This window comes from Orbicella franksi, chromosome 4, assembly GCF_964199315.1.
Source record: "Orbicella franksi chromosome 4, jaOrbFran1.1, whole genome shotgun sequence".
NCBI lineage: Eukaryota > Metazoa > Cnidaria > Anthozoa > Scleractinia > Merulinidae > Orbicella > Orbicella franksi.
Window position 1 is genome coordinate 3425146 of NC_138148.1, and position 10854 is coordinate 3435999.

Here is a 10854-nt window from a genome sequence, read left to right on the forward strand (position 1 = left end):
ATTGAAAGTAGAATGTACAGGCAGGCAGCCTTACTTAGCTGATCTGATAAACAGTCAACATATGGAAAGATAAGAATTCCTAATTTGTCGTTTAGTAAAATACAAAAGGAATGCATTTCCTAATATAGGTTTATTTTGCTCTTTCAAGAACTTAGCCTCAATGATCTGTCAAGGGAGTATCTTGGGTTGACGTCGTTCATATTTTGAGTTAGTTTCGATTTGTCTGGTTAACTTTTATTGTTTTTCAGTTCGGTAAAAGAAAAATGATCGCAGGATGTTCCAGCAGTATTCGTGACTCGCTGAAACATATCATGGTAGTCGCCATTTAGTTCAGGGTAATCACTCTTCCATTTTTACGAATTAAAATGAAAGTTACTCGCGCAGAATTGAAATACTTATAAAGGAAAACGTTCAGTTCTGTTAGCTAAGTTAGTTTCTGTGTAGTTCTTTCTTATACATAATGAGGTTTTGATTCAACGAACCCTTTGATTGTTTAAACGCTATGTTATTTAATATTCCTGAGATATATAAGCTCGCGGTATTTTTTAAGAACACAACTGAGAGAAGTTCACAGAAGAGCACGAGGTGTAGAAGTTGAATGGACTCACCTACGGCTCGTCCATCTCGTGCACTTACCCTCGTTCACAAAAAGAGACTATGATCTTCTCAAGAAGCTTCAACCTCGTTCCCAGGCCTTTTCCCTTTGAAATTGGGAGAGGCGGGAAAATTGAATTCAATGCTCCAATGATTTGGTTATCGTTTATTTGGAGCATTCGGTCAAAAACTTCTTCAGGTAGTGTGTTTGACTCTTCGACCTCTTCGGCATTGTTGAGCCCAAGTGCGGACAAATTTTCTTCCTCCATGGGTTCCTCTTGGTCGCCTTCGTTAGTCTGGACTGGGTTTTGTCCGAACACAAGTTGTTTTGCGGAGGTTTTTCCATGGATCTCGGTAGCCGCGCGATTTGAGGGTTGTTTACAAGTTGTCGACAATTCCGTGCAACGCTTCACTGAACACTTTGGTTCCAGTTCAAGTTCACTTTGAATATTTCCACTCTTTTGTTTGAAGTCGCTTACCCTGAAGATAAATGCTTCGCACTTCCTGCAGACTAACTTTGGAAGGCAATCGGCCTCGCTTATAGTAATTCCACAGGCATGATGAATTTTCACAGAAAGGTTTTTTTCGATGCCGCTTTTGACCAAACCTCAAAGCATGTGACGGCTTTCATACGCACCGCCACAAAGTCGACACATCGAATCTCGAGGATGTAGCTTTTTGAGAGTCGACAGTTCCTTACAAGAGATTTTTAACACAGAAAACGTATTCGATTTACCAGACTCGATAGCTCACTAGCCTTCACTTGCCTACACTAGTCTCACTAGCCCGCTGAAATTATTGAATTTGTGTATTTTTGCGGGGAATTCCAACAACCAATAACAGTAGAGGATTTAAGAGCGGTTGCATAAATTAGAGTCCACGAAATATTTATGAAGGATCACGTGACCAGCCGATGCCAGGGTCTTTTTCCGCCACTCCCAATAGATTTCAAAGGGAAAATCCATGGGAATGAGGTTGGAGACGACGAGCATCCCCGACCTTTTCATACAGGAGTTACACACACCCCCCCTCCCCTCCGGGCAGCGGAGTTGTCACGTCTTAAAATAGCCAGCATAATTGATTTTTGTGAATACAACAAGTTGTAAAATAAATTTTAATCCACTCTGGGTTAAGGATTTTGAAAGTTATTTTTGGGGCTCAACGAGAACAAAAATATCATAAAATGGTTAAGCAAGCAATTTTAGGTGAAAATAAGAAGTTTTCATTGCCATTTACAGGTCGGATTACGTGGATAACTTGCACACAGTCGTTCCTGTTTAGCATGGTGAACTCGCATGGCCTCAGACAAACTAAAATGTAAATTAATAAGAGTAACTTAAGCGGCTTTTTCTGTGATAGCAGCCTGGGACCAACGACCTACAAATTATATCAGAAAAAGAAAAAGGTTAAAAGCTTGGATTTTCGTTTGACGTTCCTCCAGGCCAGCGAACGAAATTAGCAGGGGTGAACACTGTTACGGATTACGAAGTGTTTGGATTCCATATGTAACACAAGCGATTGCTCGCGCTAGCTCTTCGGCCCAGTTTTGATTAAGGATGAACCGCGAACGACCGGCACCAAGCGTTCGATCGGGGAAGACGTCTGGGGATAAGGATGCTACAGGGGGCCATGAAAATGCATAAGCCAGTTATTCAGAGAGTGGGCTAGAAGCTAATTGTGCAAGAACGTCTCTTTGGAGATTTAACGAGAGGAACAAATGTGAAAGAACTTTACCAGTTATTTGCCGACAGAAGTAGACGACTTACTGTCATTCTTGTAAATGCCACTTTTGTACCTTAAAGGTTGAGGGAGGATTTTTGTTCTCTTTTCGTTTGTCATTTTCGCTGGCAAGTTGTTGATCACTGTTTACTTGGAATGCAGTAATGAATTATCTGTTATCAAATACAAAGACTTATTACCAAAAGGTTTGTGGGATAAGCAATGCAATTTTTAATGGCATTCATGACAACTCAAGATGATTCAAATAATGTTCTGGCAGTCTGAACGGTGACTTGATTTCTAGTTTGCGCCTCTGAAATTCGCTGACAAAAAGCTGTAACAAAACAAGCTAAGTAACTAAAACAACCGAAATAAACCTGCTTTGGAATCGTTTGAAACACATTACGTCTGTGAATGTTTGAAATGTTGAAGATTAGTCTTTTCAAATATTGAGCTATAATGCATAAATACACTACATTCAGATACTTCTAAAATTTACAACGTTTGAAATGTGAAATGTGAATTAAACCAAAACTTAACTTTTTCCTCAATAAACCGAATGTGAAAGGTGAATTTAGAACAAAAACCCAACATCTCCTCAATAAACCGTCCATTAAAGAGGATCCTTGGGTCTGGTTTCTTTGTTCGGAAGATAAATCGGTTTTAAATCTTGTGGTTTGGTTCTACAGTACACAGACGCAGGACATCCAATTGCTAAAATATGATTTTTCTTGATCCAAAATCTCCACATGCCTTTATGAAAACCTCTGGCGTCCAGATCCCACATTCGAAAGCACCGCGCGACATTGGACCACGTGGTAAAGTCTCTGGGGGCATCCATGCGTAGATAAAACAGATACATTCCTCCAGTGGTGTGTGGGACAAAGTCCTTGAGGCTTGCACATGGGTTTTTGGAATGATTTAAAAGCTTGGCTTCCCTGAAAGATAAGATATAATGAAGGCAGTTTCATTTTAGGACTGATCTGTAAGAGGAGAATGGTTCAATGGTCATTGTGAATGGTCCAGAATCTAGGCTTATCAGGTGAAATTTTGATGTGTTCTTGGGCGCGAAATCTTACTCTATCACTAAGTTTCTTTCTCGAGGAGTATAGGAATATTGCTTTAGTCAAACAGAAAAATGCTGGGGTAGCTTGGGATAGAATAGTGTTCTACAAGATTAAATTGACTAGGTCACCGTATGTTTAGTAATTCTGTTTATTTTTGTGTAGAGGCGTGGTGGCTTCAAGGTTAGCCCGTTCGACTCCGGATCGAGCGGTCCAGGTTCGAGCCCTGTCCGGGGACATTGTATCGTGTTCTTGGACAAGACACTTCACTATCACAGTGCCTCTCTCCGCCCAGGTGTATAAGTAGGTACCGGAAAATGTAATGCTGGGGGTAACCCTGCGATGGAAGAGCGTTTCATGCAGGAGGGAATGGAAATACTCCTAATCGCTTGATGCTACAGAACCCGGAGCTCGTGATAAGCGCCGGCCTGATGGGCCACTTGGCTCGTTAGTTCTGAACTTGACATTGGCCGAAAGCAGTCTTTAACCTGGAAAATATCGCCCACCCATTTCCAAGCACTATAAATAACAGTTTACACAAATTGACACAAGCTTGAAAAAGGTCAGGGCCGATGTTTTTCAGGTTTTGCTTGATGAGAGAATGATATGAGGGCATGATTGATCATCGCAGTTATACACACAATTTAAGCAGTTGTCATGGGTTCAGTTGTCATTGGTTTGAATCCCGTTCAAGACTGACTTTTTTTCAGGCTTTAATTTCACAACTGCTTAAGTTGTGTGTATAACGGCTATGATCAACCATGTCTTCATATCTTTCTCTGCAGTTCAAATATATGATCTTTCCTGTATTCACTAAACTTGTAGAGTGTGTAGGTAACTTACCCTATTAAACGAAGTATCTACTTTTCGTAATTTTCCTTGTACATCTTGTCCACATTCAGCTTCACGTTTGTCGCGTTGTTCAATGCATGTTGTTTGAAGTAAATGTTCTGCATAAAGCTGCCGACATTGAGTCCTTTGGCTCCAAAGTGATACGTGCGGGATATGTCTGGTATAACGCATTCCCGATTCTTTCTGTTGCCAGGTAGTCTCATCCACATATCCCAGTCCGCAGATTGATCGGGTCTGGGCCATTTCTGTTCAAGTTCGTTTTTGTATAATGTCCGTTTTAGAACCCTAAAAGAAACGTATTTGTTTATTATTATTTAATATATATTCATTTATTACATCGCCCGCCTCGATTAGCCTTCGCTTTTAATGATGCGGGTAGTATAAATTTTAATTTGCGGTTTTTAATGGAAATAAATAAACTATTATCAACTGTAAACAGTAAAGGTGTACTTTAGTAAGCTAAACATCTTTTACCCTGTTTCGAGGCGAATAGCGACACTGCTGTTTGAGGCAATTCCGTGCCAGATATTGGCTCTGAAATTGAACAATTACAACCGTCGGTAGACACAAATGAAATACTTGCACCCCAAGAATTAATGACCACTTCTGTTAAATGGGTTAGGCCGGCCTGGCTTTGTTCTTGCATGGAACTTACTAGCGGATCGTAAGAATTTAAAATCGTTACGATATTCGATATACATGTAATGAGATGTGTCATTAGTTGGTTTCACTGAACGTTATGTCGGCGTGACGTTTAACTTTTAGTGGTAAAAAGGTACAGAGGAATATTGACTTGTTGAATGGTAAAGAGATAAAGATGTTCAGTAATCTTTGAGGGGTAAAACAGAGGAATACTGATTGACGCTAAGAAAGAAAATAAATAACTTATTTAAGTGTCAAATGTATTTAGCAATGTGTTACGACTTGGAGACGCTGTAAGTAATTAAACAAATTTTGCAAATAGAACATAAAGTGTTGGGAATACCAACTGGTGAGGAGGCGGACCAGTTGGCTATTTACACAACGCGGTCGAGAAGTTGAACTCGGGGCTAGCGAGAACAAATCCAGATAGCGGTAGGGTGGAGGAATTGCGCCAGGGCTCCCAGATTTCAAATGCAGCGCTCTGGACCACTCGGCCACGCCGCCTGTACAAAACATCCGGGTATTTTGTGATGTGATTTTCATATTGGACACGGGGATGAGGTGCATAAATGATATGTTTGTTTCTCGGATTCGAAAACTCTCAATACATTAAGACCAAACAAACGAAACAAACACAAACAAACACAAAAAACAAACAAAAACCGACAATGGTTGAGTGACCACGTGTAACATTCACAACGATCTTCGTGTTAAAGGGGCTGTGTCATGGTTTGCGCATCTTAAAAAGTTTACCTTAAGTTTTTCAAGTTCGTTATTTGTAATCCGTGTCAATCGTCTCCATCCTGAAACGCCCTTATTCCTTTATGGTTCATTACTATAATATCTTTGGTATTTTTCTATCTTAGAAAACTATTATTATCTGGTTTCCTTCGATTTTAAGGTAATTTTGTGCGTGGTCAAAATAACTAAAAGGCGAAGAGCTAGTAGAAGTAGAACTCAGCTAGTTGTTTCTCAAACACGTCAGCTGTCTGAGGAAATGCAAAGTTGTTCTGCTTACCATCCTAAACCGGGCATAGTCTCAACTCTGTACAACATGGCCGGGTCATTTACAAGGTGGTCATACCCCTACAGAATAAAACACATTTAATGTCATTAATTACTCCTTTACAAATGCAGAGAACAGAAACTTCTCGACAACAAAGGATGGAAGAAGCCTCCTAGCAAAATTAACTGCTCTTATAACACGTAGAAAAATACATACATCTATGGATGAGGGGAAAATCTCGATTATAAAGAACATGTGAGACAAGGATGGTCAAAATGCACTTCCTATACTGTACATAAGGTATGGAGAAAAAAATGTCACAGAAAAACACTGTTTCCCTTACTGACTATTGAGTTGGTTGACTTGCATGTTTCAGTCTTGTGATGTTATAGTTGTGACCGAAATATTACTCATCCTTTAGTAAGTTGCCTTTACATTTTGGTAGGCCTTAACAGTTCTAGATCCCAGGGTCAAAATTTAAATTCTCCATACTGAATACCTTTCATTTCTTAATTGTCGTGTGAGTACTGAGAATCTGTCACATAGATACTGTAAGAAGGCTTCAGGTACTGATCACTTCAGTTCAAGATTCTAAAGCTAATACCTGGTCATTCCAAGCAGATATACAGTACAGACTTTCATCGTTTTCCAGGACTGGGAGAAGTTGTTTAAAGTAGCTAAGAATATCTACAGACACATCAAAATCTTCTTCCAAGATAACAAGGTAGTTTGCTTCAGGATATCGGTCAAAGGACGCTGTTAGCGATTTCTTGTAATGCTGAAAGTAAAAAATACCAAAGAATTACAAAGTAATTTCCATTGTCAGTTAGTTTGGCCACGTACAAAATTACCTTTAAATTAAGGGAAACCTGAAAATAATAGTTTACTAAGATAGAAAAAGATGAAAGAGATAATGCTAAACCATGAAGGAACAAGGATGGTTAAGGATTGAGAAGACTGACACGGATTACAAACGACGAACTTGAAAAATTTAGGCCAAACTCGCGGCGCAAACCGTGACGTAGATCCTTTAAACCCTCTTTGAAATTTTATGTTGTACTTAGATTTACGTTGTATCAGGGCTCCATTTCAACTATCCAAGCTAAATTAGATGTCCCTAAATAAATACTGATTTAAAACAAAAAGTAATAAATAAACCCGTCTATTAGCCTTACATTTCCAAATAAGGATCGGAACATTTTTCGGAACTTTTTTATCTAATTTCGCTACGTTAGCCGTGATTGAAAATAAAAGCGATTTTCTAAGGGTTAGAACCGATGCAGATGCGCTCCTCGCGTTCAACGTTACCAGGCATATCCTCGAGTTACGTTTCCCTGAGTCGGCATGCTGTTCCACATTCAGTTGAAACAACTTGGCAATTGACGACGGCTCGTCAAAAAACCCATCAATAAAAACAGTTACTAAACTAGGATCCAGGCCTTCGACCCTGTGCAGGCTGAAGAGCATGCGCAGTAAGTAACTTGGTCTGTTTCCAGCCATGATTGCCATTGGAAGCTGGAGCCGGCTGCCATCTTGAAAAGCAGGCAGGTTGAAGTCGAGAAAAACTGGATTGCCACCTACGATGGAATAACGTAAAATGTTTGACAACGATTTAAGGTGGCTAAAAACAGTTTCCAGCGCTTAGATTTTGATGGGTCATTTAAACATTCTTTATCACTTGATGCTACAGTCATGGTATCAACAAACTGCTCAATCATTGGTGAACACGTTGTTATCATTTCCGTGACACAATAGGTTACCATAGCAACAGTATGACCTTCTAAAAACGTCCTCGAGAACGTGAACCAGGATGGCTAATTTTTCAGGTTTCTATCTACAATGGAACGATCGATGAAATATTCAGTCTGCGAGACAGACAGACTCCGCTCACGTTCTGTAGCCGCGCGTTATTCATCTTAGGGTCGTTACGCAACACGCGTGCGTGACGGCCTAATTAACGGCTTCGAAGTAGACAAGGTAACCAGAGGATAGTTTTGAAAAAGATATATGGATCGAGGTAATTATAAGATTCTCACAACATAAAAGTCATATTATTAAAAACTGATGGAGGCACACCTTAGTGCCGCCTCGCTGGCTGATACTTACAATTGCAAACATTATCATATCCTTCATATTTATCACAAAATTCTTTTCTTCTCCTGCTGACGTCGGAGTCATTCCAGTTACAGTTGACTACATTTTCTGCCAGCAGTTTCACTGAGGTGCGTAGTGTTACCGGTTTTCTCCACTGGTTATATTCCGGTGAATCCTGAAAGCTCTCTCCATATACAATGTTGTGATTCTCCAAGCGTTGAGCCACAAAGACCCACATTCCTCTCCATTTGATATGATTGATGTACGAGCTTCCTAAACTTTTGATGAACATGCGGGCGTTTTTGGAGAGTGAATGCGTGGCCTCTTTCTGTATCGTAAACATAACGAAGCGTGAAGCAAAATAGCGATTTCTTTGGAAAATAGCTTTTGCTAACTTACTTTGTTACCTAGAACTCAGGGGTGGAATACACTTTGTCAGTGACGCATAATAGGTTTATTACGAGTCAAGCAATAGACTACGTTTTCCGTGTTTACTTAGCTCTTATTAACCGAGCAGGAGGTCTGTATGGGAGAATCTTGACCGAGGTCGTGAGTACAGACCGAACGAAGAGGTCTGTACCGAGGTAAGGATTCTCCCATACAGACCGACTTAGTTCGGTTAATAAGATGTTTATTATATGTCTAGATGCCGGTCTAGATGGGAAAATCTAGACCGCGGTCAATATCGATTTCAACCAATCAAATTCGTGAATTCGGTAGTTCCCAATCCTTGTGAGTCACAGCCATATAATAAATAGCCTATAAACACCAGGGGGATCCGGAGAATTTGGACACACCTATCGACCAATGCGAGCGCGCGTAGTATCTAAGTTAATAGAGCACGTGATTTCAACAAGGGCCAAAGGACAATAATGAATCAAAGCCGCAAGGTCCTTTCTGTTGTATTATTCATGAAAACAGATAAATTACAAAAATAGAGCAAGTTTATATGGACTGGTCTCTACCCACCTTTACGACAAAACAGATTATCCTTCCTTGTTTCAAACTTTTGAGGAATTCCACGAGAAAACCGCTGTCCTCTTTGGACAAACCATCTCGAAGACATCACGGCGCCTGTTACTTCATTTAAGACTAACACGTTGAGTCCTCTCAACAACATTTCAGATTTGTCCACACGCTAAAAAAAGATCAATATAGTTTTTTAACTATAACAGATAACACAATTATCCTCTCACCCTTCCTTAGAGAGGGAACTTGCAGTAGTTGATAAAATACTCAGACAGAAAACTTCTATTTGAAAAGGGTATTATAGTATTCCTTGTTGAGTTGGAAATAATATTTTCCAAGTAATAGGTATGGGTGGCAAAATTCAGTCCTTCACTCCTTCGCTTCCCGTTAGACGTTTTGTGAATCCGCTGACCAATAGTTTCGTTTACAGGACCCCTCTGATAACGGTGTTTTTCAACTCAATAGTCAACAGCTCTTCATCCATTTCACCGAAACTGAAATACAATTGTTAAAGGCTAGCGATAAAATGACTTGTTAATTTCTGTTCCAAATTCATTTTTAACTCTGCCTAACATCGACTTTAACTTGATTAAACTTTAGGTGGAAACCGCAAGTGTAAGCTCACATAGCCATTCCAATTCTAGGTTTTGAAGGGCTGAGTTGCCATTGTTTGTTCTTCCAATGTCTCCATGTAGAGAGCTCTGCTTAAACTCGAGTCAGATTCCTTGTAGCAATCTGCAGTGACCCAACACCAGCACGATCGAGGAAGTCAGCATTATATAAATTGACATTTTCTCACGGCTTCCTCTACTCAACAACGTAACAACAATGATCTTTATGAGTTACACTTTCATTGCATGTCTGGCGACATGCTGTCTGTTATGAATCAGTTTGCCATTTCGAAAAACCTGCATTATCTTTATAGACCGTTCGGGACAAACCCTTACAAAAGTAACGGAAGAGGGAATTGGGTGGGGGGAGGGGAGGGGGGGGGGGTGCGAAACATGCAAGTAAGGTGCCCGAAAACATATCAGCCAAATCGAGTGTTCAAGAAAAACAATTTTGCAAAAGGAGAGAGAAGTGTGGTTTATAAGGGTTTAGTCGCTTTCTGTGTTTATAGATATTTAAAAACCCAGCGTAAATGTATTTTTTCAGGTTCATAACCGAAACTAGCTAGTACCTGTACGTTGTTTTGTTTCATGATCCGTATGTTCATAACTGTAATGGAAATGCACATGATAGTTTTATTGAATAAAACCAAACGAAGCTCTGAAATATTGTAAATCACTTAAACAACTCTGCAGGTGGATTACAGCTTGATGCAGGTTGCTCTTACATTTTAGATACAGTTGAGCCCGCTATTTCGAACTCGCAGGGCATACAAAAAAATTGTTCGAAACAGCCGATAGTACAGTGACTGAAGGGCAAGTCCAAGGAAAAAGGGGGATTTCGAAATAACCGAGTTCGAATTAGCCGGGTCCAACTGTATTTGTTATTTGTCCATCTTAAAATAGCTTAACGTTATCTGGCTATGATGTAACTCATGTTGCGTCTTTGGTAAACCTTGCTTGGTTATGTTCTTCGAAGTAAAGACTGCTTTGCTGGAAAAGGTGTGTCAGTTCTCTCCGAAGAATCTATATGTTGTAACAAATGCCCACTTACCGGCAACCAGCGAATTTGTTCCCATTGGTTCACCAGAACAAAAACCCTTCAGCACAAAAGTTACCAAAATTTTAGAACGCTTAACACTTTGGACGTATTTTCTTTAGGAAGACTCAAACATAATTGATTTTCCAAATGGAGCGTATTTCCTGCAGACCCTTTAATTAAATGGTTTCACGCGTGTCAAATTAAAAAAAGAAGAAGAAAGTTACTACGACGTGGATGACTGTTAGATTTGAATTATGTGAAAAG

The 10854-nt window shown here is 39.8% G+C and overlaps 1 pseudogene; it reads right to left on the reverse strand.

Annotated features, from left to right (window-relative positions):
* Window positions 1-2896: 2896 nt before the first annotated feature.
* Window positions 2897-10627, reverse strand: LOC145484568 (protein O-linked-mannose beta-1,2-N-acetylglucosaminyltransferase 1-like; annotated as a pseudogene).
* Between the last annotated feature and the right edge of the window lie 227 nt (window positions 10628-10854).